Source organism: Pleurodeles waltl, chromosome 3_2, assembly GCF_031143425.1.
Source record: "Pleurodeles waltl isolate 20211129_DDA chromosome 3_2, aPleWal1.hap1.20221129, whole genome shotgun sequence".
NCBI lineage: Eukaryota > Metazoa > Chordata > Amphibia > Caudata > Salamandridae > Pleurodeles > Pleurodeles waltl.
In genome coordinates this window covers 200,658,524-200,680,953 of record NC_090441.1, presented here as the reverse complement: position 1 = coordinate 200,680,953, position 22,430 = coordinate 200,658,524, and the positions used below count along the sequence as shown (strand labels likewise).

The 22,430-nt window shown below is 48.6% G+C and overlaps 2 protein-coding genes across 6 annotated transcripts in view; one reads left to right on the top strand and one right to left on the bottom strand.

The window, feature by feature from the left end:
• Positions 1–20,091, bottom strand: part of ATG9A (autophagy related 9A) — a 131,326-nt gene extending 111,235 nt beyond the window's left edge. The window contains exon 1 of the mRNA XM_069227186.1: positions 19,866–20,091. The gene's annotated coding sequence lies outside the window, so the exon portion shown is untranslated. The remainder of the gene's footprint in view (positions 1–19,865) is intronic.
• Positions 20,092–20,410: 319 nt separating this feature from the next.
• ANKZF1 (ankyrin repeat and zinc finger peptidyl tRNA hydrolase 1) overlaps positions 20,411–22,430 on the top strand; it is a 116,779-nt gene continuing 114,759 nt past the window's right edge. For 3 of the 5 annotated variants that reach the window (XM_069227190.1, XM_069227188.1, XM_069227192.1), the window contains exon 1: positions 20,411–20,547. The gene's annotated coding sequence lies outside the window, so the exon portion shown is untranslated. Of the gene's footprint in view, positions 20,548–20,622; positions 20,759–22,430 lie in introns of those variants that run through there. The other 2 variants (XM_069227191.1, XM_069227189.1) reach the window with 1 other exon arrangement.

The following is a 22,430-nucleotide window of genomic DNA, read 5'->3' as shown; positions in this document are numbered from 1 at the left end:
CCCTCATTGCAATCTATTGTGACTGTACATTGCTTGCATTGCTTTCTATTGCTATTACTGCATATTTTTGGTATTGTGTACATATATCTTGTGTATATTTGCTATCCTCATACTGAGGGTACTCACTGAGATACTTTTGGCATATTGTCATAAAAATAAAGTACCTTTATTTTTAGTATATCTGTGTATTGTGTTTTCTTATGATATTGTGCATATGACACCAGTGGTATAATAGGAGCTTTACACGCCTCCTAGTTCAGCCTAAGCTGCTCTGCTAAGCTACCTTTTCTATCAGCCTAAGCTGCTAGACACCCCTCTGTACTAATAAGGGATACCTGGACCTGGTGCAAGGTGTAAGTACCCCTTGGTACCCACTACAAGCCAGGCCAGCCTCCTACAGGCGGCACGCGAGATATCGCGTTTAGCCGCTGAACTGGATATGGTGGACGTGTGGCGTGATAGACACCCTGAGAGAGGGGGCTATACACACTATTCAGCTGCGCACAATCTACACACGTGTATAGATTTTTGGCTAGTGGCTCGCCGGTTGCTGTGCAGCCTAACCCCGGAAGCTCCTTGGCCTCGAACATATTCAGACCACTCCCCAGTACCGATACTGTTGACAACTGGTATGATAAAGGCTCCTCCATTTTCATGGAGGTTTCCTCCCTTTTCGCTTCTAGACACTGTCTTTAAGGCCGAATTGGCCTCAGAGATCACAGAGTTCTTCCGGATTAATGAGGGTTCCGTTCCTGAGGCAGGCACGGTATGGGAAACCTTTAAGGTGTACATCAGGGGGATCACCATAACCAAACATGCTGGGGTGCTCCGATCGATAAGGCGGCGGCTCCAAATACTTGAAAGCGGCTTATCAAAACTGGAGCGAGACCACAGTGACACCGGAGACGCTAATGTGTTAAGCCAAATTAGCGCTAAGATACAAGTATACCAAGAGACAGCTCACGCAGAAATACAACACCTGGGTAAATACGCCACAGCCCGAATATACGGGGAGGGAGAAAGACCGGGGCAGTACTGGCAGGATTGATACGTCCCCAGCAAGGCAAAAACACAATTGAAACTATACGATCCGAGGGGGGAGAGGAAATAAGAGACCCTGAACGTATAGCTGATAGATTCCGAGAATACTATCAATCATTATATTCCTCCAGGGTAGACCCAAGCTCGGATGCAATAGCAGACTACCTCACACATATTGCTATGCCCAGACTGACACAGGAGGATAGAGAGGCTCTTGGTGCACCCTTGACCCTAAGCGAACTTACGAAAGCACTGGGGGGTATAGCTGAGGGGAAAGCTCCTGGTCCAGATGGGCTGACAGTATACTTCTACAAAGCATACCAACACCTATTACTCCCAAAGTTAAAAGACGTATTTGATGAAATGGTAGAGAAGGGCAGCATGCCCCCATCAATGAGAGAATGCTCCTCTTATAGGCCATTGTCGCTATTTAATGTAGATGTAAAAAAATTCGCCCGGATTTTGGCTGATCGCTTGGCTGGAGTGCAGCCGCGTCTGATTCGACCTGAGCAAGCTGGTTTTGTCCCCGGTCGCAGTCTGTCCATGAGTCTTCGCACATTATTTGGCACAATACAAAACATTAACCCGGAGTTGAAGGTGGTGGCAGTCTTCCTGGATGCTGAAAAGGCGTTTGACTCAGTGGAATGGGAGTTCCTAAGGGCGACTTTGCGCAGATTAGAGGTGGGCGACACCTTCCTCCAAATGATCTTCACATTGTATAGCGACCCCCGAGCCAGAGTTTGTGCTAACGGTACGGTGACTGAATCGTTTGGGATTACGAGGGGCACTAGACAGGGATGCCCGTTATCTCCCCTGTTATATGCGTTGATAGTGGAGCCCCTGGCGTGTGCAATAAGAGAGTACCATGGACACCGGGGCCTCAGATTTCAAAATTACACCCTTGTTTTGTCTACGTATGCAGACGATACCCTATTATATATCAAAAATCCTGAGCGTAACGTCGCTCCAATACTCCGAGAAATCATAAAATTTGTCTCTCTGTCAGGGCTAGTAATAAATTGGAATAAGTCCATCGCATTTCCCTTAACTCCGGTAACAACGCAGGTAGATGTAGACTTCCCGCTGGCGTGGGAGACTAACACTGTCAGATATCTGGGGATACAAGTGCATACTGACCCTAAGAGAGTGATAGAGGATAATTTTGAAAGTGCACTGAAAAAAATGTCGATGGATGTGGAGAGGTGAATTAAACTGCCGTTGTCATTACTTGGGCGCATAGCACTGATGAAAATGGTGGTATTGCCGCGCTTTTTATTCCTGTTTCAAAATATACCTATAGTCCTGCCGAAGACATACTTTGCCGCTTTGAAAACGTTATTAATAAAATTGGCATGGGCGAACAAGGTACCTCGTGTGAATTGGCGAACTCTGACACTCCCATATGAGATGGGGGGACTGGCCGCCCCAGACCTTGAGATATATTACATAGTGGCGTATGCAGCAGTGGCACAGGAGTGGCTTCATGGGACGGGTGAGGCCCCGGGGCTAAGGATTGAGAGGGAACTGGCTGCCCCAGAGCAGCTGAGTAGCAGGTTGTTCCATACACCCCATAGACGAAATAAGGAATTTGCATCCATAAATTCGGTCACGCGTGCATGGCACGAACTCATTAGCAAACAGGGGCTGGTATTATTATATTCTCTGCATGCCCCAGTAGAATACTGTGCCTGGTTTTCTCCTGGAAGAGACCGTAGTTTGGTGCAATCCATGCGCGAAATAGGCATTGACAAAATGGGAGACATCTTCGAAGAGGGCATAGTGAAGACCTGGGACGCAATAGCAAGGGACACGGAGACACCCACTTCCCTGCACCGATATCAGTACCACAGGGTGAGACATGCTCTGACGAAATTATTGGGTGAGGATATGCAGGAACCCCCCGAGGTACAGGCCCTCTCGGTAGTACTGTTGGGAAAACAACCTCGCCGACTGATTTCTTGTCTCTATGCACATGTTCAGGGGGCTAGGAAGCATGAGTTATCGAGAGCTCGCCTGGAGTGGCAGAGAGAGCTGGAGGTGCAGATCACAGACGCACAATGGCGATACTGCTGCTCTAGAACGAAATCCATATCCTCAAACAGCCGCCACCGGCTAATACATTTTAAATATTTAAATAGAGTCTATTATACCCCCCTACGATTCTATCAATATGGACTGAGAGATACAGCTAATTGTCCCAGATATGGAGAGGTACGTACTGGATTTTTGCACATGTCCTGGGGGTGCGGAATGGTACAGCAGTTTTGGAAGGCAGTGAGACAGGAACTAAATAGTATCACTGGAGAGCAGATGACCTGCGAACCGATGACAGCACTTTTGGGCTGGGATAAACAATTAGCGGCCCAAAATCGCAGGCTGCTGGCGATGGGGTTCCTATTAGCCATACGACGGATAGCAATGAGATGGGATCGTGGCCCAGTCCCCACAATACAAGAGTGGCATAGAGATATGGCATACTGTAACACACAGTCAGACAACTATAGTGAGATGCTCTCCCCCACCACTAGGCCGAAGAAATACTGGGAGGCCTATGGCCGTTACCTTGCTGGAATGGAAACAAGCGAACCTGAAACAGGAGAGACACTCTGATGGGACATAATAAAACGGAATCACATGAACATAGGCAGTGACTGTGACTAGATTGATGACCAGATGGAGGGGAAATGTGCAGAACTGTCGTCAAGTGATTGATAAGTATGCAGCAAGATGAATATTTTGTTATGTTGTAAATGACTATACTAAAATATAAATAAAGATTTAAAAAATAAAAAAATACTGAGGTAGAGCTGGGATCCGTACACACTACAGGCACACACAGACAGTAATACTGAGGCAGAGCTGGGGTCTGTACACACTACAGGCACACAGAGAGACAGTAACACTGAGGCAGAGCTGGGATCTGTACACACTACAGGCACACACAGACAGTAATACTGAGGCAGAGCTGGGGTCTGTACACACTACAGGCACAGAGACAGTAATGCGGAGGCAGAGCTGGGTCTGTACACACTACAGGCACACAGAGAGACAGTAATACTGAGGGAGAGCTGGGTCTGTACACACTACAGGCACACACAGACAGTAATACTGAGGCAGAGCTGGGTCTGTACACACTACAGGCACGCAGAGAGACAGTAATACTGAGGCAGAGCTGGGATCTGTACACACTACAGGCACAGAGACAGTAATACTGAGGCAGAGCTGGGTCTGTACACACTACAGGCACATAGAGACAGTAACACTGAGGCAGAGCTGCGTCTGTACACACTACAGGCACACAGAGAGACAGTAATACTGAGGCAGAGCTGGGGTCTGTACACACTACAGGCACAGAAAGACAGTAATACTGAGGCAGAGCAGGGTCTGTACACACTACAGACACAGAGACACTAATGCTGAGGCAGAGCTGGGTCTGTACACACTACAGGCACACACAGACAGGAATACTGAGGCATGGGTCTGTACACACTACAGGCACACACAGACAGTAATACTGAGGCAGAGCTGGGATCTGTACACACTACAGGCACACAGAGAGACAGTAATACTAAGGCAGAGCTGAAATCTGTACACACTACAGGCACACAGAGAGACAGTAATACTGAGGCAGAGCTGGGTCTGTACACACTACAGGCACAGAGAGACTAACACTGAGGCAGAGCTGGGTCTGTACACACTACAGGCACACACAGACAGTAATACTGAGGCAGAGCTGGGTCTGTACACACTACAGGCACACAGAGAGACAGTAATACTGAGGCAGAGCTGGGTCTGTACACGCTACAGGCACAGAGACAGTAACACTGAGGCAGAGCTGGGGTCTGTACACACTACAGGCACAGAGAGACAGTGATACTGAGGCAGAGCTGGGATCTGTACATACTACAGGCACACACAGACAGTAATACTGAGGCAGAGCTGGGTCTGTACACACTACAGGCACAGAGAGAGACAGTAATACTGAGGGAGAGCTGGGGTCTGTACACACTACAGGCACAGAGACAGTAATACTGAGGCAGAGCTGGGTCTGTACACACTACAGGCACACAGAGAGACAGTAATACTGAGGCAGAGCTGGGTCTGTACACACTACAGGCACACAGAGAGACAGTAATACTGAGGCAGAGCTGGGATCTATACACACTACAGGCACACATAGAGACAGTAACACTGAGGCAGAGCTGGAATCTGTACACACTACAGGCACAGATACTGTAATACTCAGGCAGAGCTGGGTCTGTACACACTACAGGCACACAGACAGTAATACTGAGGCAGAGCTGGGTCTGTACACACTACAGGCACACACAGACAGTAATGCTGAGGCAGGGCTGGGGTCTGTACACACTACAGGCACACACAGAGACAGTACTACTGAGGGAGAGCTGGGTCTGTACACACTACAGGCACACAGAGAGACAGTAATACTGAGGCAGAGCTGGGGTCTGTACACACTACAGGCACAGAGACAGTAATACTGAGGCAGAGCTGGGTCTGTACACACTACAGGCACAGAGACAGTAATACTGAGGCAGAGCTGGGTCTGTACACACTACAGGCACACACAGACAGTAATACTGAGGCAGGGCTGGGGTCTGTACACACTACAGGCACACACAGAGACAGTAATACTGAGGGAGAGCTGGGTCTGTACACACTACAGGCACACACAGACAGTAATACTGAGGTAGAGCTGGGGTCTGTACACACTACAGGCACAGAGACAGTAATACTGAGGGAGCGCTGGGTCTGTACACACTACAGGCACACAGAGAGACAGTAATACTGAGGCAGAGCTGGGATCTGTACACACTACAGGCACACACAGACAGTAATACTGAGGCAGAGCTGGGATCTGTACATACTACAGGCACACACCGACAGTAATACTGAGGCAGAGCTGGGTCTGTGCACACACAGAGACAGTAATACTGAGGCAGAGCTGGGTCTGTACACACTATAGGCACACAGAGAGCCAGTAATACTGAGGGAGAGCTGGGGTCTGTACACACTACAGGCACACAGAGAGACAGTAATACTGAGGCAGAGCTGGGGTCTGTACACACTACAGGCACACACAGACAGTAATACTGAGGCAGAGCTGGGTCTGTACACACTACAGGCACAGAGACAGTAATACGGAGGTAGAGCTGGGTCTGTACACACTACAGGCACAGAGACAGTAATATTGAGGCAGAGCTGGGTCTGTACACACTACAGGCACAGAGACAGTAATACTGAGGCAGAGCTGGGTCTTTACACACTACAGGCACACAGAGAGACAGTAATACTGAGGCATAGCTGAGGTCTGTACACACTACAGGCACACACAGAGACAGTAATACTGAGGCAGAGCTGGGTCTGTACACACTACAGGCACACAGAGAGACAGTAATACTGAGGGAGAGCTGGGGTCTGTACACACTACAGGCACACACAGAGACAGTAATACTGAGGGAGAGCTGGGTCTTTACACACTACAGGCACACACAGACAGTAATACTGAGGCAGAGCTGGGTCTGTGCACACACAGAGACAGTAATACTGAGGCAGAGCTGGGTCTGTACACACTACAGGCACACAGAGAGCCAGTAATACTGAGGGAGAGCTGGGGTCTGTACACACTACAGGCACACAGAGAGACAGTAATACTGAGGCAGAGCTGGGGTCTGTACACACTACAGGCACACACAGACAGTAATACTGAGGCAGAGCTGGGTCTGTACACACTACAGGCACAGAGAGAGTAATACTGAGGTAGAGCTGGGTCTGTACACACTACAGGCACAGAGACAGTAATATTGAGGCAGAGCTGGGTCTGTACACACTACAGGCACAGAGACAGTAATACTGAGGCAGAGCTGGGTCTTTACACACTACAGGCACACACAGACAGTAATACTGAGGCATAGCTGAGGTCTGTACACACTACAGGCACACACAGAGACAGTAATACTGAGGCAGAGCTGGGTCTGTACACACTACAGGCACACAGAGAGACAGTAATACTGAGGGAGAGCTGGGGTCTGTACACACTACAGGCACACAGAGGGACTGAGGCAGAGCTGGGGTCTGTACACACTACAGGCACACAGAGAGACAGTAATACTGAGGCACAGCTGGGGTCTGTACACACTACAGGCACACACAGAGACAGTAATACTGAGGCAGAGCTGGGTCTGTACACACTACGGGCACACACAGACAGTAATACTGAGGCAGGGCTGGGGTCTGTACACACTACAGGCACACACAGAGACAGTAATACTGAGGGAGAGCTGGGTCTCTACACACTACAGGCACACACAGACAGTAATACTGAGGCAGAGCTGGGGTCTGTACACACTACAGGCACAGAGACAGTAATACTGAGGCAGAGCTGGGTCTGTACACACTACAGGCACAGAGACAGTAATACGGAGGCAGAGCTGGGTCTGTACACACTACAGGCACACACAGACAGTAATACTGAGGCAGGGCTGGGGTCTGTACACACTACAGGCACACACAGAGACAGTAATACTGAGGGAGAGCTGGGTCTGTACACACTAAAGGCACACAGAGAGTCAGTAATACTGAGGGAGAGCTGGGTCTGTACACACTACAGGCACACAGAGAGACAGTAATACTGAGGCAGAGCTGGGATCTGTACACACTACAGGCACAGAGACAGTAATACTGAGGCAGAGCTGGGTCTGTACATACTACAGGCACAGAGAGACAGTGATACTGAGGGAGAGCTGGGTCTGTACACACTACAGGCACACAGAGAGACAGTAATACTGAGGCAGAGCTGGGGTCTGTACACACTACAGGCACAGAGAGATAGTAATACTGAGGGAGAGCAGGGTCTGTACACACTACAGGCACAGAGACAGTAATGCTGAGGCAGAGCTGGGTCTGTACACACTACAGGCACACACAGACGGTAATACTGAGGCATGGGTCTGCACACTACAGGCAGACACAGACAGTAATACTGAGGCAGAGCTGGGATCTGTACACACTACAGGCACACAGAGAGCCAGTAATACTGAGGGAGAGCTGGGTCTGTACACACTACAGGCACACAGAGAGACAGTAATACTGAGGGAGAGCTGGGGTCTGTACACACTACAGGCACACAGAGAGACAGTAATACTGAGGGAGAGCCGGGGTCTGTACACACTACAGGCACACAGAGAGACAGTAATACTGAGGCAGAGCTGGGTCTGTACACACTACAGGCACAGAGACAGTAATACTGAGGCCGAGCTGGGTCTGTACACACTACAGGCGCAGAGGGACAGTAATACTGAGGCAGAGCTGGGTCTGTACACACTAGAGGCACACAGAGAGACAGCAATACTGAGGCAGAGCTGGGGTCTGTATATCCCACAGGCACACAGAGGGACAGTAATACTGAGGCAGAGCTGGGTCTGTACACACTACAGGCACAGAGACAGTAATACTGAGGCAGAGCTGGGTCTGTACACACTACAGGCACACAGAGGGACAGTAATATTGAGGCAGAGCTGGGGTCTGTACACACTACAGGCACACAGAGGGACAGTAATATTGAGGCAGAGCTGGGATCTGTACACACTACAGGCACAGAGAGACAGTAACACTGAGACAGAGCTGGGTCTGTACACACTACAGGCACAGAGACAGTAATGCTGAGGCAGAGCTGGGTCTGTACACACTACAGGCACACACAGACAGTAATACTGAGGCATGGGTCTGTACACACTACAGGCACACACAGACAGTAATACTGAGGCAGAGCTGGGATCTGTACACACTACAGGCACAGAGACAGTAATACTGAGGGAGAGCTGGGTCTGTACACACTACAGGCACACAGAGAGACAGTAATACTGAGCCAGAGCGGTGATCTGCACACACTACAGGCACAGGGACAGTAATACTGAGGCGGAGCTGGGTTTGTACACACTACAGGCACAGAGAGACAGTAATACCGAGGCAGAGCTGGGTCTGTACACACTACAGGCACACACAGACAGTAATACTGAGGCAGAGCTGTGGTCTGTACACACTACAGGCACAGAGACAGTAATACTGAGGCAGAGCTGGGTCTGTACACACTACAGGCACAGGGACAGTAATACTGAGGCAGAGCTGGGTCTGTACACACTACAGGCACAGAGACAGTAATACTGAGGCAGAGCTGGGTCTGTACACACTACAGGCACACACAGTAATACTGAGGCAGAGCTGGGATCTGTACACACTACAGGCACACAGCGACAGTAATACTGAGGCAGAGCTGGGATCTGTACACACTACAGGCACAGAGAGACAGTAACACTGAGACAGAGCTGGGGCTGTACACACTACATGCACAGAGACAGTAATGCTGAGGGAGAGCTGGGTCTGTACACACTACAGGCACACACAGACAGTAATACTGAGGCATGGGTCTGTACACACTACAGGCACACACAGACAGTAATACTGAGGCAGAGCTGGGATCTGTACACACTACAGGCACAGAGGGACAGTAATACTGAGGCAGAGCTGGGTCTGTACACACTAGAGGCACACAGAGAGACAGCAATACTGAGGCAGAGCTGGGGTCTGTATATCCCACAGGCACACAGAGGGACAGTAATACTGAGGCAGAGCTGGGTCTGTACACACTACAGGCACAGAGACAGTAATACTGAGGCAGAGCTGGGTCTGTACACACTACAGGCACACAGAGGGACAGTAATAGTGAGGCAGAGCTGGGGTCTGTACACACTACAGGCACACAGAGGGACAGTAATATTGAGGCAGAGCTGGGATCTGTACACACTACAGGCAGAGAGACAGTAACACTGAGACAGAGCTGGGTCTGTACACACTACAGGCACAGAGACAGTAATGCTGAGGCAGAGCTGGGTCTGTACACTCTACAGGCACACACAGACAGTAATACTGAGGCATGGGTCTGTACACACTACAGGCACACACAGACAGTAATACTGAGGCAGAGCTGGGATCTGTACACACTACAGGCACAGAGACAGTAATACTGAGGGAGAGCTGGGTCTGTACACACTACAGGTACACAGAGAGACAGTAATACTGAGCCAGAGCGGTGATCTGCACACACTACAGGCACAGGGACAGTAATACTGAGGCGGAGCTGGGTCTGTACACACTACAGGCACAGAGAGACAGTAATACTGAGGCAGAGCTGGGTCTGTACACACTACAGGCACACACAGACAGTAATACTGAGGCAGAGCTGTGGTCTGTACACACTACAGGCACAGAGACAGTAATACTGAGGCAGAGCTGGGTCTGTACACACTACAGGCACAGGGACAGTAATATTGAGGCAGAGCTGGGTCTGTACACACTACAGGCACAGAGACTGTAATACTGAGGCAGAGCTGGGTCTGTACACACTACAGGGGCACACAGTAATACTGAGGCAGAGCTGGGATCTGTACACACTACAGGCACACAGAGACAGTAATACTGAGGCAGAGCTGGGATCTGTACACACTACAGGCACAGAGAGACAGTAACACTGAGACAGAGCTGGGGCTGTACACACTACATGCACAGAGACAGTAATGCTGAGGGAGAGCTCGGTCTGTACACACTACAGGCACACAGAGACAGTAATACTGAGGCATGGGTCTGTACACACTACAGGCACACACAGACAGTAATACTGAGGCAGAGCTGGGATCTGTACACACTACAGGCACAGAGAGATAGTAATACTGAGGCATGGGTCTGTACACACTACAGGCACACACAGACAGTAATACTGAGCCAGAACTGGGATCTGCACACACTACAGGCACAGGGACAGTAATACTGAGGCGGAGCTGGGTCTGTACACACTACAGGCACAGAGAGACAGTAATACTGAGGCAGAGCTGGGTCTGTACACACTACAGGCACACACAGACAGTAATACTGAGGCAGAGCTGTGGTCTGTTCACACTACAGGCACAGAGTCAGTAATACTGAGGGAGAGCTGGGATCTGTACACACTACAGGCACAGAGAGATAGTAATACTGAGGCATGGGTCTGTACACACTACAGGCACACACAGACAGTAATACTGAGGCAGAGCTGGGATCTGTACACACTACAGGCACAGAGATAGTAACACTGAGGCAGAGCTGGGTCTGTACACACTACAGGCACAGAGACAGTAATGTTGAGGCAGAGCTGGGATCTGTACACACTACAGGCACACACAGACAGTAATGTTGAGGCAGAGCTGGGTCTGTACACACTACAGGCACACACAGAGTCAGTAATACTGAGGCAGAGCTGGGTCTGTACACACTACAGGCACACAGAGAGACAGTAACACTGAGGCAGAGCTGGGTCTGTACACACTACAGGCACACAGAGAGACAGTAACACTGAGGCAGAGCTGGGTCTGTACACACTACAGGCACACAGAGAGACAGTAACACTGAGGCAGAGCTGGGACCTGTACATACTACAGGCACACAGAGAGACAGTAATACTGAGGCAGGGCTGGGGTCTATACACAGTACAGGCACACAGAGTCAGTAATACTGAGGCAGAGCTGGGTCTGTACACACTACAGGCACACAGAGAGACAGTAATACTGAGGGAGAGCTGGGTCTGTACACACTACAGGCACACACAGAGAGTAACACTGAGGCAGAGCTGGGCCTGTAGACACACAGACAGGCAGTAACACTGACACACAGCAATGATCTGCACACTCCTCAGACACATCCTGTGGGTGGCTCTCAGCCCACAGTCCCAGGGGCCCCCTATGCCGAGGACCCGCCCCTAAGACTCACCCTATGAAGACCCCGTTGGCACCCGAGGACACCCCGCTTCTGCTGGGGCAGAGTCCGACAGGAAGGGAGGCAGGAACTGGTGAAAGTGAAACGGAAAGCAAGGCTTCAGCGGGAGAGCCGCGGGTGGGGCAGGAGGGGCAGGAAGGGGAGGCTCGGGGTGCCCTGAGGCACATGCCATCCCTCCCCGCCGCGGCCCTCCCACCCATCCACAGGGTATCTCAGCAGACCAGGGCCCTACCAGCAGACGAGAAGTGCCAGAGAGTGAGAGGCCTGTGGGCAGCAGCATCCACAGCCTGTGAGCAGGACTGAGTGCGCCCAGCACCCCCATCCGGCCTCTGGGGTAAGAGCTGCACCCACTGAGCTACGGTCTATGCAGAGCTTCAGTGAATGACACGCCAGGGACTGACATCCAGGCAGGGCCTTAGCCCTCTACACTGACTGCAAGCTCCTTGTGCATCCGGCGTTTCTTCAGAACAACGAAGATCTGAAATTTTTTTTTAGGATCTGACATTTGCAGGAGAAATGCCTCAATTAACGAAGCCCTGGTGTATGGGGCCCGCAGCTGACGGGTTTGAATCCCTGCAGGGCCGAATAGGCTTCATCCTTCCGAGGTTAACAAATGGAATACAATTAAGCTAAGAGTGGTACCACTTATTTCTGACAGTTCTACAAAGGCTGCAGTACTATACAAAGGGCTATTATTCTTTGCCTCGGTACATTTGGGGGTGCTTACAGTGTCCAGGGTCGAGGGCCTGTATCTTTTAAAGTGATGCTCCCAGCCAGGATAATGCCCGTGCAGGCCTCAGGGCGGGGATGTCAAGGCCTTCTACCCAGATTTGTGACTGGTGGTGAGTGAGTGAAAAGTTTCAGCACTCCCTCCATCATCCTTCTGTGCTGATATTTATCAACATGCACACATGCTCGCCAGTAGATTTGAAGATTGCCCCAAGTTTCATTTTCAGCTGTTTGTAAACATTAATACAAATATGTATTAAGCGTCAAGGGGTACTGGAGTGCCCGTCTACTTTTTACTTTTAAAAATACCTGGATAAATATTAAGAAAACTAGTAAAAAGCAATATATGCAGCGAAGCTCTCTACACCTTTCAGTGATATATATGTGAACTTTCATTCAAACGTATTGTGTAGCTATCTCAGGACTGAATTCCCTATTGGTATTACAAGGAAAAGGTGTACATTTGGGAAGCCTATACTTTTTGCCGCCTGCCTCCACAATCTTTCTGCGTCCAATTTGCCACAAAAATGTTAAATGGTCAAAACCTTTTTCCAAAAGGATCATCAACAGGAGCAAAGTTAGAAGCAATTCAGAAAAGCATCTTTTCAATGCATGTCCAGCAGTACAGAGGCACGAATTATGCCTCTATTAGTACGAGTTAATATTATTACCTTCAGAGACCATTTCAGTCTTGAGAAACACATAGCAGTAAATTTACAACAATTAAAATACACGTTAACTAGGACATATTCTTTAAAACGTGAGCAATACCAAGAGCTACATTTGGAGATGCCATATAAAATATAAAGAAGAAAGCTGAACTTAATACAAACAGGAGTCGTAAATATATTTTGCCACACTGGAGATATTTAAGACGTATAAGAAACACATGTGCAACTTTGCCAGAGCACCACAATCACAGTGTAGACCACTAGGAGCCACCATCTTCGTATTTAAATCAAGTTTTATGTATAATCCTAATCTCATCAGCAGTCAAATCTGTCTCTAACTTGGACGAGGGGCATGCAACAAATATGAAGCCGTCCGTCCTATCATCTTCCCATTGAACCAATGTGGTGGTGATTTCCCTTTCTTGGCATGCAGCTGACTTCTGCCGTGTGGATGTCTTGGGGTGGCTCCTTAGTAAATTTAAGGGGGATCCTCCAGGCTCCGAACCAATCGCATAAATCTTCACCATCAAAGTAGTATCTTTTATGAAACAGGTCCAACCACTTAATGCTGCCATTCCATAATTCCTGAAGCGCTCCAACTGTCCCATCACCACCTCAAGACCAGCTCTGATAAGAAGGTGACCGACTCTTCGCTGTTCTGTTCAATGAATGTGGTCCGAGCTCGTCCCATGCAGCCTAAATCCATGTTTCGTTTTCCAGTTTCCTGTTATTTGTGTATATCCAGTGCCACAGACCACATAACCTTGCCAAAAAGTTAGATATGCCAATTGGGGAATAGACTCTTTTACAAGGCTGTAAGGTCAGACACCAGCACCCTGCACTGGACAGCTGAACTCCAGTGTGCAGAGTTCACAAACCAGCATCATCAGTCAGAAAATGGTGCTGACCACAGAGAAGGTGGCACACTCTCACACTACAGCTGTTAATACTAAGAATGAAAGAAGATGAAGAAAACAGAGGAAAATACGAAGAGAGACTGGAGGCGAAGCTCAGAAGAAACCCAAGAAAAAGAGGGTGAGTATTAGTAGGCTGAAAGGAAAATGAGAGAGTTCCAAGAAAGTGGTACCTTTTGGACCAAAGCAATGACATTTCGATTTAAGATTAACAGAACCTTCTGTGACTGTCCATTTCAAATGATGAAGCTTATCTAATAAACGTGCCAATGGGCACCGGAAGTATCAAGAGCGCGCATGGAGGATTTGCATGCTGTAATTAAAGAGACAAGTTAACTCGCAACGTGTCTTCTTTAAATATTTTGAAATTAGATCTGCCTATCATATCTAAAGGGCACCGGCAAGCATAGCAGAACCAAGACTACCATGACGCGAGAAGACATTTTCTTTAGCTCCCTGAAACCAATCGTCTACCACAATACCGCCAGTAACAAACAGAGAGGTAGAACAGTCATCTTGTCTGTCACATCCATGGGGCAGCAAAAATTATCCCCAAACCCACACACTCTGGTTTTAAACTTCCATCTATCACTCAGCTCTCTGATTCGCATCACAGAAGGGTATCATTCATGTACCATGTGAAGTGAAGATCCACTCTTATTACAGCGCCAGCAGGTTGCGCTATTAAAGATTCCCAATTTAAAAAATATCTTCTATTGGTTCATTATGTTCTCTGGATTCATAAGAAGATTCTAGTTTGAGCCTTGGGGTGAATATTTCAGACCTAGATGGTGGTAAGATACTCGGCCATGTAGTCTTGTTAGATGCACTCAGGCCCTGATTTTCCAGATCCCGCTGCCCGTCCCGTTTCTTTGACCAGATGAATTCATTAATGAATTTATCAACAGATTTAAAGAAAAGTGTATGTAACCACTGAAAGAACTTTATGATTGAATAATTAATCTTCCATATGGCTCCACCAGAAAACCTATGTAGGAGACCTTTTTTTAATTAATGTTAGTGATATTCTCCGGTGTTCTGCCAGGATTAATATCGGTATTATACCCTGTCATGGTCATGAAGTATAAACCCAAATAGCGTAATAGACCTCTCCACCATCTGAGGCGCGACTCATAGTTTTAGTACAATATACCTTTAGTGGCACTTTAGGGCCAGATGTAGCAATGTGAGAATTTGCGATTCTGAAATTGCAAGTCGGTGCGACTCGCAATTTCCGAATCGCAAATCCTGATGCAGAACGGTGTGTCAGACACCGTCTGCGAATCGCTATGGGGTCGCAAAGACCCACCTCATTAATATTAATGAGGTGGGTCGCATTTTGTGACCCCAAAGCGATTCCCTGCACTCACAGGGATGGTGTCCTGCTGAAGACAGCAGACCTCCATGTCTGTGACTGCTTTTTAAATAAAGCAGTTTTTTTATTTTATTTTGCAGCCCGTTTTCCTTAAAGGAAAACGAACTGCAAAATAAATAAAAAATAACAAAACCATTTGGTTTCGTTTTTTTAGAGTAGGCAGTGGTCCATTGGACCACTGCCTGCTCTGAAAAACCCTTTTTGGCAACATTCACAAAGGGGAAGGGGTCCCCTGGGGACCCCCTTCCCTTTTGCAAATGCATTACCACCAGTGTGACACTGGTGGTAACTGCAAATTGGTTTGCAACCGCATTCGCTGTCACAAAGCAATTTAGCATTGCGATGCGATTCGCAAATAGGAAGGGGACACCCCTTCCTATTTGCGAGTCGCATTCACAATTTGCGAGTCGGTACTGACTCGCAAATTGTGAATGAGCATCGCGATGAGCATTTTGCATGGCGCAAACTGCGATTGTCGCAGTTTGCACCAAGCAAAATGCTTCCTACATTTGGCCCTTAGTTCTTATTGAACTCTGAACCCAAGACAAGGGTGCAGTCATTAATAATTATAACGGTAGCAGAAATACAAAAGTCAATCTTGTGAAACAGCAACTTTATCGGAATTGGTGGCTCTCTTGAGTCCTAAGAACTCTTTTGTTGTGCTGAAAGCTTTAATGAGTGGTTTCAACATAATTTTACCAAGCATTGCCAAAGCCAATAGGTCTTGCCTATAAAAGAGCTATTGGCTTTGGCAATGTGTTTTAGCCATGTTGCTCCCCAGCGTGGCTGCTGTTCAGCATGGCTAAATGTTAGTGGCGTAGAGGAGAGCGGCGTGGAGGGCTGTAGAGAGGGATAGCGAAGAGTGGAGTAAAGTGAAGTGGCAGGGAGTGTCACATGCTAGTGTGGAGTCGTGTCAAGTGGTGTAGAGTGAACTGGTGTACAGTACATTGTCACAGAGCAGTGATTCCAAACTTTTTGACGTCTGTGATCCCCCACTTCATCATTACAGGAACCCTGGGACCTCCACTGAATCATTATAGGAATCCAGGATCACCCCACTGAGTCATTACTGGAAGCTGGGGACCCCGGCCCAAACATTGACAATGATTGGAATCGCAAAACAGTACAAAGAAAATACAGAAACAAGCATTCATCAAACACACTCACAAATTATAACACATTTTATTTAATTTGCAAACAAATATAAATAAATGGAAACATTTTTTTTAAAAAAATTATAGGAAGGTTGCAGCTTTTCTAAAATCAGTTGAAGCCACAGATCGTCCAAACTATATTCTATGCACCCGCGCTGCTCCAACAAATCAATCTGAGGATACTAATTTAATTTTAGGCTCCATTTTCAAAATCCTTGACATTTACAGAACTTTTTTAAATGTTTAATTGTACATTTAGCCACTCTATTTATTTAACTTTATTAATCTGATAATATTATTTATTTTTCTAAGCAGTCGCGGACCCCCTGAGAAGGCTTTGTGGACCCCCATGGGTCCCTGTACCACAGGTTGGGAACCACTGCTGTAGATTATTGCAGAATTTAATGACGTAGAGTGCAGTGACGTTAATTGCAGTGGCATTAAATTCAGTGGCGTACCATGCAGCATCATAGAATGCAGTGGCATATATTAGAGTGGTGCATGGTAGAGTGCAGTGGTGCAGAGTGGAGTGGTGCATTATGAAGGTGCGACAGGGTAGAGTAGCACAGAGGAGAGTACAGTGGCGTAGAGTTGACTGATGCAGAGGTGCAGAGTACAGTTGAATGGCAAAGAGTGCAGTGTGCAGTCAAGTGGCATATAGTGCAGGGGTGCAGAGTAGCAAAGAGTGGAGTATGGTGCCATAGAATGTAGTGGCATAGAATGGAGAAGTGCAGTGGCGGAGAGTGCAGTGTTGAAGAGTAGAGAGTCTGAGTGCAGTGGTGTAGAGTGGCGTAGAGTACAGTAGCGCAAAATACAGTGATGCAGAGTAGAGTGCAGTGGCATAGACAGCGGTGACAGAGTGCAGTTGTATAGAGTGCATTGGCGTGGAGTGCAGTGGTTAACAGTATAAAGGCATAGAGTACAGTGGCACAGAGTGGAGCGGCGCAGAGTAGAGTGTAGTGCCGTAGAGTAGATTGTTTCAGAATAGAGTGAAGTGTCATAGAGTGGAGTGGATCAGGATAGAGTTCAGGTGCGTAGAGTGGCATAGAGTGTGATGGTGTAAAGTGGTGTGGAGTGGAGTGCAGTGGCATAGATTGTAGTGGTGCAGAGTAGGTTACAGTGGCAAATAGTGGATTGGCGTAGAGTGCAGGAGCATAGAGTAGAGTGTTACAGAGTAAAGTGAATTAGCATAGAGTGTTTTGGCACAGAGTAGAGTGTTGCAGAGTGGTATGAGTACATGGTGCAGAGGGGAGTTGTGCAGAGTAGATTGGTGTGGCCTAAACTGGAGTGGTGTAGAGTTCAATGGCGAAGAGTGCAGTGGTGTAGAGCAGAGTGGCGGAGAGTGCATTGGCACAGCGTAGAGTGGTACAGAGTAGAGTACAGAGGCGTAGCGTGAAGTGGCATAGAGTGCAGAGGCATGGAGTGATGTAGAGTGCACTGGCATAGAATGGTGTAAAGTTGAGTGGTGCAGAGAAGAGTGCAGTGGTGTGGAAAGGTGCAGAGTAGAATGGAGTGGGGTAGAGTGGACTATTCATGGTGTGGTAGTGCACTGCCATTGTAGACAATACATTTTCAATTGAAATGAGCATTACATTTGCACAGACATAGTTTTACTTATGAAACTTTACAGTGCACAACCGACATTGTGTGGAAAGTGCATCATCTAGTTGAATGATAAGTTTTGATCATAATATAGTATTTGTTTCCAGCACACTTCACAAATAACAAAAAATGTGCATCATTTGTGCGTTCATACTTCTGAAATACACAGTTCATTTAAACGTTGTTGTGTGGTAGAAAAAAAACTCTTTCCTTTGCCCAGAATCCAGCAAGATTGTCACATAAATCTTCTCACTTTTAAGTCAGAGAAAGAAAAATAAACAAGCACCCCTTTAAAGGCCTGTTAACAGAAATCGAGTTTATAGAACAATGTGGAAAACACAGTTTAAGCAACAAGAGGAACAAACTGAGGCTAGACAGCCTAAAGCAAAGAAAGAAAGGAAATGGAAAGCCAGAAAATGTGTTAGAAACCCCAAAGTGAATGGTAATCAACAAGCAGAATGCATTACTAGATCAACTTTCTGAAAGTCCCCAAGATGTCTTTAGCAAACCAGCCAGCTGTGCTGTCTTGCAGGGTGCGACCTAAAAAGTAAGGGGACAGACAAGGTGTAGCTTTATTTCGCTCCTTGTCACAATCCGAAGTGCTCTGAAACTAGCTTTATAGTCTTAATAAACAGCTTAGGAATCAGGGAGAGGGCCCCGGCAGTCCCAAGAAAATATCCAGCACTGCATAATGGAATTAAGAATTTCTTGTTAGGTAGACAAAGTTCAGAAAGAATAAATGTACAGGAATAATCACGTATACTTCTATAATTATTGTTTATATTGGACAATCTATTTCGGTGTGCCTTTGTGATGCTATTGACCTTCAGCAGGGGCTCCGGTGTCACTGATGCCTTTATCCCTACAGCCTGGTGATCCAAAAAATAAGGTGTCTAGTTACATCCAACCCATCAAAAGTCACACGTGATGAAAATGCCACTGAATATGCCAGAGCCAGACAATAATATAGAAAGCAAGGTGTCCGGCTCTGGCATGAAAAGTTCATCATGCCATGCTCATTCACGTATATTTAAGGACTTGTAATGTACTGGGCAAACTATTAACGCTTAACATGTAGCAAATAACAGCTCTGAGGCCAGAGTATTGAACCTTCACACATTTACTCAGGCCCAGTGTTACAAATTATCTTTCTTACAATGATCCCTACCTGCTCATAACATACTCATGTTACATTAAATAGCTTTAAATAAAACACACTGCATTCTGGGACTTGTAGTTTCACTTTTAACCTTAAATGCATGGGGTTGACGACTCCAACATTCCCAAGTGCCAGGGTTTAAAAGTTCAGCCTAGCTGGAAAACACATGCCATATCTCTGCCTGGAGTTGCCTCAGCAGGAGCATGAAGGGCACTTACAGCAGCTGCCGCCTGTCACCGGGCATTGTCTGCATCACCCTCTGGCTGCTGGGGCCAGGCAGCCTGACCTCCGGCGAAACACTCACAATGCTATTGGGTAAGAGGAAGGGGCAGTTCCAAACCGGTGCCGTGCCTGACCTCCTCGCCCCCCCTCTGCGCTCCCCTCCCCAGCCCAACCTACCGCGCAGCCCGGCTCCTGGGTCAGCCACCGCCCGGCCGTCCGCTCCCAGCCTCAGTCGGTCCCGCTGACTGACAAGCGCTCGGACCAACCAGCGCGCAGGCACGGCAACTAGGTGCCTTCCAGGTGCCTCGCTCGAGGGTGGGGCTGCCGGGGGCGGGGCTTCGGTTTGTTTTGGTCTGGGCATGTAGAGCCTTGTTTGACAGCGACGTGCGGAAGTGACGTATTCTCCGGAAGGGAACGGCAGCACAAGCTTGGGTCATGAGTGCGCGCACTGCGGACATTTTGAAGCCAGGCAGTTTTTGTTTTCAATTTCAAGAAACGGAGGCTGCGACAAGTTGTAAGAAGACAGTAGTACTTCGTACGCGCTGTTTGAGCATAGAAAGGGGACAAGACGCATGCGCAGTGATAGTAGTGGGAGACGGCGGCGGCCATCTTGAAACATGCCCAGAGATGCGCAGTCCGGTGACACGTGCCCCCGGCAGAGCGTCTCCGGTTGGACGGGAAGCGGGAACGGTCCCTGGCTGTCGGGTCTCTCATCCCGGCGGGGTCGGAGCTCCTCCCACCGTAACTGAGCGGCCGAAGAAGAGGTCGCGATCGGATTGCGTTGAACTTCCGGGTGTGAGCTGGAAAGAGGACTGCCGGGAGCGGAGGGTGCGGGAGTGTGTGGCAGCAGCTGGCACAGGTGGGCGGAGAGGGGCAGGGACGGGGTCTGGGCGGAGGCCCGGTAATAGAGTATGGGAAATGTGCACGGGGGTTGCGGGCATGGGCCCTGTTGGCGGGGAGTGGTGGATATCTCTCCCAGATTTTGACCCGGGGGTGGCGCGTGCGACCCCCCCCCTTCCCCGAATGTTTTAAATTAAAAGTGACTTTAGACGGTGGCAGAGTAAGCGAAGGTAACAGGTGTTTGTCTATTGTTACTGCTGGCTGAGCTCTTAAACTATTGTGACTTCTCTCTCTCTCTCTCTCTCTATATATATATATATATATATATATATATTTTTTTTTTTAGTGTTAGTTTTGTTATAGCGCCTCGTCAGGGGAGGGGTAGTAAGTGTCATATCAATACAAGCGTATAATAGCTGTATTTATTGAACTTCCTTTACTAACCTTAAATAACTGGGCACAGAGCTGTGACCCCTGGCATAGCACAGCGGAGACAAGAATGAAACCCCCCAGTCTCTGAACTGCACAATGTGCAATCCTGGTCTCAAACCGCGGCTTCTCCACTTCACAAGAGTCCTGGCAAGTTTACTAGGTCCATGTGCTGCTCCAGTCCAATTTTTTTCTTTGATTTCTGGGACTTGTAGTGTTGTTCATTCCATTATAAAACAGGATTACAAATCCCAGGAGTCAAAAGGGAAAAAATCTGGACTGGAGCAGCACATCACACAAGGACATGGGAAACTCAGCAGCTTTGTGAATCAATCAGTCAATCACAAGATTTATAGAGCGCACTACGTACCCGTTAGGGTTTCAAGGCGCTGGAGGGGAACAGGGGTGGGCTGCTGCTACTGGTCGAAGAGCCAGGTCTTGAGGAGTCTCCTGAAGGTGAGAAGGTCCTGGGTCTGTCACAGGGGGGTCGGGAGGGTGTTGGATGCGAGGTAGGAGAAGGATCTGCCACCGCAGGTCTTGCGTTGGAAGCGGGGAACAATGGTGAGGTTGGCGGAGCGGAGCGGAGTTGGCGGGAGGGGCTGTAGAAGTTGAGTCTGTTGTTCAGATAGGCTGGTCCGGCGTTGTGGAGTGCCTTGTGAGCGCCAACAACCTCACACAGTGGATCACCAACTGCGCAGACGCCCTCGCACCACTGAAGAAGAACCCCCCCAGCAGACGCAGCAGCAAGAAAGCCTCCTGGTTCACCGACGAGCTCATCACCTCCAAGAAGAACTGCCGCTCCCTGGAGAACACCTGGCGCACCAACCAGACCACAGACAACATGACGGCCCTCAAACACGCCACCCGCAAACACCACCAACTGATCCGCGCCACAAAGAAGACAGCCTTCAAGGAACGACTGGACAACAACACCCACAACAGCAAGGAACTCTTCAGCATCGTCAAAGAGCTCTCCAACCCCGACGCCGGAAACAATGACATCACTCCCTCGCAAGACCTCTGCGACTCCCTCGCAGCCTTCTTCCACGACAAGATCGCCAACATTCACAACAGCTTCGGCCCACCAACCACAAACCCCACCACCGAACCGATGCCCCCCACCGCCACCCTCCGCACCTGGACCCCAGTCAGCACCGAAGACACAACACGCACAATGAACACCATCCACTCCGGATCCCCTACGGACCCCTGCCCACACCACATCTTCAACACGGCTGACCACATCATCGCACCCCACCTCCGTGACATCGTCAACGCCTCCTTCAACACCGCCACCTTCCCGGAGTGCTGGAAACACGCCGAGATCAGTGCCCTGCTGAAGAAACCAACTGCAGACCCCTCCGACCTCAAGAACTACCGCCCCATCTCGCTCCTCCCGTTTCCTGCCAAAGTCATCGAGAAGACCGTCAACAGACAGCTAGCTGCCTTCCTCGAGACCAACGGATCCCTCGA